We start from the raw sequence: 5,887 nt of genomic DNA on the forward strand, positions 1-5,887 counted from the left end.
CATATCCATGTGTGAGATTTCACATGCGTGGCTGTCGGGTTTTTTGTTGTTGTTGGGTTTTTTTGTTTTGTTTTTTCTTGTTTGTTTTTTTGTTTGTTATTGTTTTTACCCCGCTATATAGGCAGCCATACTCCTTTCCCGTTTTCTAAGCACTGGATATTATTATTATCCGTGTTTTCATGGCCCACCGTTCACACTGACAAGGATTACAGGAGCTTTAACCCTTTCACCGCCAGTCAATTTAGAGTACAAAATTCCCTTGTGGCATATAAACACAAAAAAAGACAGTGGCTAAGTAATAGTTGGTGACTCCCCTAGCGATGTATAGAAAATAATTATGGCCTTATCCTACCACCGAACATTAAGAGCAGTAGGTTCATGGATAACAGACCAATGAATGGTCACCTTTCAGTGACACGGGTCCTCTTCAACCTCAACCAACCTCAACCTCAGGCCCATAACTACAAAGTAGTCGTTGGGGGGAAGCCTGAGGACCGCAGACGCAACCTCCCTTCTCCATCTGTCTCTGTCGGCAGCCGCCGGCAGCAGCTCACGTGTGTGGAGTCCGGTCCATTGTTTGATGTTCTCATGCCAGTTCTTCCGCTGTCTTCCTCTTCTTCTCCCGCCCTCGATGGTGCCTTGCATGATTGTTTTGGACAAGCTGGTGTGTGTGGCGAGTGTTGTGTCAGTCCAAACCATATCAGCTTGCGTCTCTTCCCAGTTGAAAGGAGAGGTTCCTGAGGTCCAGCAAGGTTCTCAATTCTGCTCCGTACATGTTCATAAATGCGAGCTTGGCGGTGAAAGAGTTAAGATGCATATTTAATCTTCTGCACGCGCATACACGTGGAGATTAAGGCCAAGCGCCTTAAATAGCAAAGCGGTAAATAATTTCTGATGATCTGGGAGATCAGGAATAATAAAAAATAAAATAAAATAAAAAAATCTCCGCGCGACGACATCGTGATGTAACCAGTGCTGTAATCATTCTGCTATTGCATGCGTCACTGTATTGTTTTGTATTATATTGCATTGTGTTGTATCGTCTTGTATTCTATTGTAGTGTTTTTCTGTGTTGTATCGTATTGTATTGTATCATTTTGTACTGCAGTATTGCATTGTATTGTATTGTATTGCAAGTAGGCTATGTATTTTGAGCTCTACATAGGCTATTGTATTTGTTGTTCTATTTTTTCTTCTTTCACAATTTGCTTACTTTGTTAGTCCCTCATTAGGGCGAGGTCTGTATGCAAAAAAAACAACATGTTCTTCGCTTGTGTAATACCTTCGTGAATAAAGAATTTGTCTCGTCTTGTCTTGTCTTGTCTTGCCTTGTCTCTGTCTGGTGTTCCAGTTCTCTATCAGCTATCTTTCACATCATCAAAGCTTCAACGAGACGGAGTGATCCATATGCGCTACATGACATCTGCCTTATGAGAAAAAAAAAAAGAAAGGAGCAGATGCCTGGCCAAACGCATAAAGCCCAACAGCATCGGAAGCCTGTGTTTCCCTGACAAGCCAGAACAGAGGATTTTCACAGTGATTTATCAGTTGGTCTGTTTTTCTTTATTTGTTTCTCTAGCTATCTTATTTTTGATTTTATATTTGTATTTGTATTTCTTTTTTTTTTATCACAATTTCTCTGTGTGAAATTCGGGCTGCTCTCCCCAGGGAGAGCGCGTCGCTACACTACAGCGCCACCCTTTTTTTTTTTTTTGTATTTTTTCCTGCGAGCAGTTTCATTTGTTTTTCCTATCGAAGTGCAACTTTCTACAGAATTTTTGCCAGGAAACAACCCTTTTGTTGCCGTGGGTTCTTTCACGTGCGCTAAGTGCATGCTGCACACGGGACATCGGTTTATCTTCTCATCCGAATGACTAATGGATGTGTTGATGAAGACAGGTGGGGAGGGTGCGGAGTCTGGACACAGCGCCAGATTCATTCTCCACCCACGCACCATATACTGTTTTGAGAGAGGAAAGGAATATGGGCATATGGACAACATCTCTCCCGATCTCCACGTATAATCAAAGTGTATGTTTTTGAGGGAGGTGAGGCTAAAATCACTCCCGCTTCCCTCCTCGGTTTATCGTCTCATCCGAATGACTAGCGTCCAGACCACCACTCACGGTCTAGTGGAGGAGGGAGAGAAAATAACGGCGGCTGAGCCGTGATTGGAACCAGCGCCGCTCAGATTCTCTCGCTTCCTAGGCGGACGCGTTACCTCTAGGCCATCATTCCACTTCAGGAAGGCTCTCAAAGCCTGGTCCACCAGCGCGTTGGGGTCAGTTTAGTCCAAGGTCAGGCAACTGCTCTTTCTATTTACTTCAACAGCAGACGTGGTACAGACGTATATCTGAGTCAGTACCGCACGCTTTGGCACCTCCTTGAAACGGAAACTTGTGTCATCATTTGAAACCCAAAACTATATCCCAAGCTTGCGTCAGCTTTTGCTGTTTCAAACATGAGACGCTGAGAGGGAGGAGAGACTGCAAATACACACACCTGCTTTACGATCTGTGAGGAGGAGGAGGAGGAGGAGATGGTGGAGGAAGAGGGGGAGGGGGAGAAGAAGAAGGAGGAGGAGGAGGGGGAGGAGAAGAAGAAGAAGGAGGAGGAGGGGGAGGAGGAGGAGGAGAAGAAGAAGATTGATTGATTGAATCTTTAATGGGTAAAGAATTAGGGCAGTTAAAGCCTTTTTTTTTACAATTCTGCCCATTTAACGACACAAGAAAGTAAAGAAATAAAATGAAATAAAATAATAAGAACGACGAATAAGAATAGTAACTGGAATAGTCCGTTAAAAATAACAAAGCAATGAAAAGAACAATGGTTACATTAACACTCACGTATGTGCGCGCGCGCGCGCGCGTGCGTGCATGCACGCACGCACGCACGCACACACACACACACACACACACACACACACATAATAAAACAAGCATTCAAAGATATACGTACACGTTCACACCACACACTCAAACACACACACACGTACTTACTGTTCAAGTGTTAGCTCGTACATTCAACTTTTTCATTCATCATGGCATGGCAGCTAGTGGACTGAGTACAAGCTAATATAATTTGCAAGAGACCGCGAGAAGGTTAATCAAAAGTATAGAATAGAAATACGTTTATGTTAGACTTAATTCATCTTGAATAAACCAGTTTTAGGCTTTGGGACAATAGCTCTGTCTGATGTACGTTGGGACTGGAAACAAACCAATCATCTTAAATATTGTGGGCATGCGTTATGAACAATCTTATGCATAGGAATCAATGTGTTACATCTAAGAAGAAGAAGAAGCAGAAGAAGAAGAAGAAGAAGAAGAAGAAGGAGGAGGAGGAGGAGGAAGAGGAGGAGGAGGAGGAAAAGGAGGAGGAGGTTTACAAAGTGCTGAATCCTGCACAGAGACAAATCACTGCGCTTACACACCACGCTACAGCCGTACTTCAGAGGGACGAAAGATAAAAACTTACAAATACATGCAATTTGAAGAGAGCTGGAGAGAGAGAGTGCAGGCAGGGAAGAGGGAAGGGGGGGGGGGGGAGGGCGTGAGTTATGAGTTATTTCGGAAATAGGTAGGTTCTGAGACCAAAGCTGAGTACTTCGATTCAAACGAAGCACACAAAAAAATGGGGAGGGGGAGGGCCTGGGGAGTTGGTGGCGGATTGGGGGAGGGGGGTCATTCCAAGTGCAGTCTCTTCGGACAAGTTGTTGTTGCCCTCTGCATACATACACAGAGGCAGAGCCACCGTTGTTGCTGTTGTTGTCAGGGGGGGAGCATTCTTTCTCTGTGCCACATTCAGAGCTGACCCCTGGACATAGCGGCACTGACAGGAGTCGGCGGCAGGGGATCACGCCGCATCGCACCGAAGCAAGCAACGCCGAACATCCATAAAATGTTTACCACAAATCTGCCCCTTCCTGTCTCTGTGACGGCCTTCACCTCCCCCCCCCACGCCCCCCCCCCCCACACCCCCACCCCTGCCATCTCCACTCTCTACAGTCAGCTTCAGACCGCCTCTGTTTCTGTGTTTCCAGGATTCCAACACTAACTACCACAGCCAGCCTCCGTTGCTAATGCTTTGTTTGTTGTTGTTTTTTTTGGTTTTCTCTCGGTCTCTGGACCTTGCTGTAGGACCGATTTCCCTGTACCGCTTCTTCAACCCCCTGCACTCATCAGCTCAGTCTTCTTCTTCCTCCTCCTCCTCCTCCTCCTCCTCCTCCTCCTTCTTCTTCTTCTTCTTCTTCTTCTTCTTCTTCTTCTCCCGTCGTTGCCACGACGGGTGGTTACTTTCATTAACCGTGTCTTTATTTTGGGGGGGGTGAGAGTGGAGGTGGGGCAAGTGGAAATTTGGATGGATATATCACATTTTTTCTACCAGTTTGAAAAATGCCATTTCGCTGCAGCTGTTCCCTACAGAAGTAGCCCTGTCCAGACTATCTTCTTCTTCTTCTTCTTCTGCGTTCGTGGGCTGCAACTCCCACGTTCACTCGTATGAACACGAGTGGGCTTTTACGTGTATGACCGTTTTTACCCCCGCCATGTAGGCAGCCATACTCCGTTTTCGGGGGTACTCAGCTCTTTCAAGTCTGGCCTAAGCCTGCCTCTTTCCAACATGGTCCCACCCCAACGCTGCTCCCCCACCCCCACCTCCACGCTGCTCCCCCACCCCCACCCTGCTCCCCCTCCCCCACCCCCACGCTGCTCCCCCACCCCCACGCTGCTCCCCCCACCCCCACGCTGCTCACGCTGCTCCTCCACCCCCACGCTGCTCCCCCACCCCCACGCTGCTCCTCCACCCCCACGCTGCTCCCCCACCCCCACCCTGCTCCTCCACCCCCCACCCCCACGCTGCTCCTCCACCCCCACCCTGCTCCCCCACCCCCACCCTGCTCCCCCACCCCCACCCCCACCCTGCTCCCCCACCCCCACGCTGCTCCCCCACCCCCACCTCCACGCTGCTCCCCCACCCCCACGCTGCTCACGCTGCTCCTCCACCCCCACGCTGCTCCCCACCCCCACCCTGCTCCCCCACGCTGCTCCCCACCCCCCCACCTCACCCCACCCCCACCCTGCTCCCCCACCCCCACCCCAGCGCTGCTCCCCCACCCCCACCCTGCTCCTCCACCCCCACCCTGCTCCCCCACCCCCACGCTGCTCCCCCACCCCCACCCCAGCGCTGCTCCCCCACCCCCACCCCCACGCTGCTCCCCCACCCCCACGCTGCTCCCCCACCCCCACCCCCACGCTGCTCCCCCACCCCCACGCTGCTCCCCCACCCCCACCCCCACGCTGCTCCCCCACCCCCACCCCCACGCTGCTCCCCCACCCCCCACGCTGCTCCCCCACCCCCACCCCCACGCTGCTCCCCCACCCCCACGCTGCTCCCCCACCCCCACCCCCACGCTGCTCCCCCACCCCCACGCTGCTCCCCCACCCCCACGCTGCTCCCCCACCCCCACCCCCACGCTGCTCCCCCACCCCCACCTCCACGCTGCTCCCCCCATTTTCCGTCCATACTTTTCTTTAGCCTGCTGTCTGCATGTATTCATCAATATTGTGTCTTTAACCAACCGCCGTGGCGAAGTGGTTAGCGTCGCGGACTGACGGCTGGGAGGACGCGGGTTCGAATCCCAGCGGAGGTGGGTTTTTCGGCCCGTGGCCGGCTTCCTACCCAGAGTTGAGTGTGCTGTGGGCTTAAATGGGGAGACTGGGACCACGCAGTCGAGTGTCATCCACTTCAAGGATGCGTCTTTGGGTGTGTTGCTTCAATTACCTGACCAGCACTGCAAGTGTCTGTATCTCTCGGGCCTGGTTAACGCCGGGATATCATATGACAGGAAGCGTAGAGTACAGCCTTGTCACGCAGTCCCAAACCAAAA

Source organism: Babylonia areolata, chromosome 3 (genome assembly GCF_041734735.1).
Source record: "Babylonia areolata isolate BAREFJ2019XMU chromosome 3, ASM4173473v1, whole genome shotgun sequence".
Taxonomy (NCBI): Eukaryota; Metazoa; Mollusca; class Gastropoda; order Neogastropoda; family Buccinidae; genus Babylonia; species Babylonia areolata.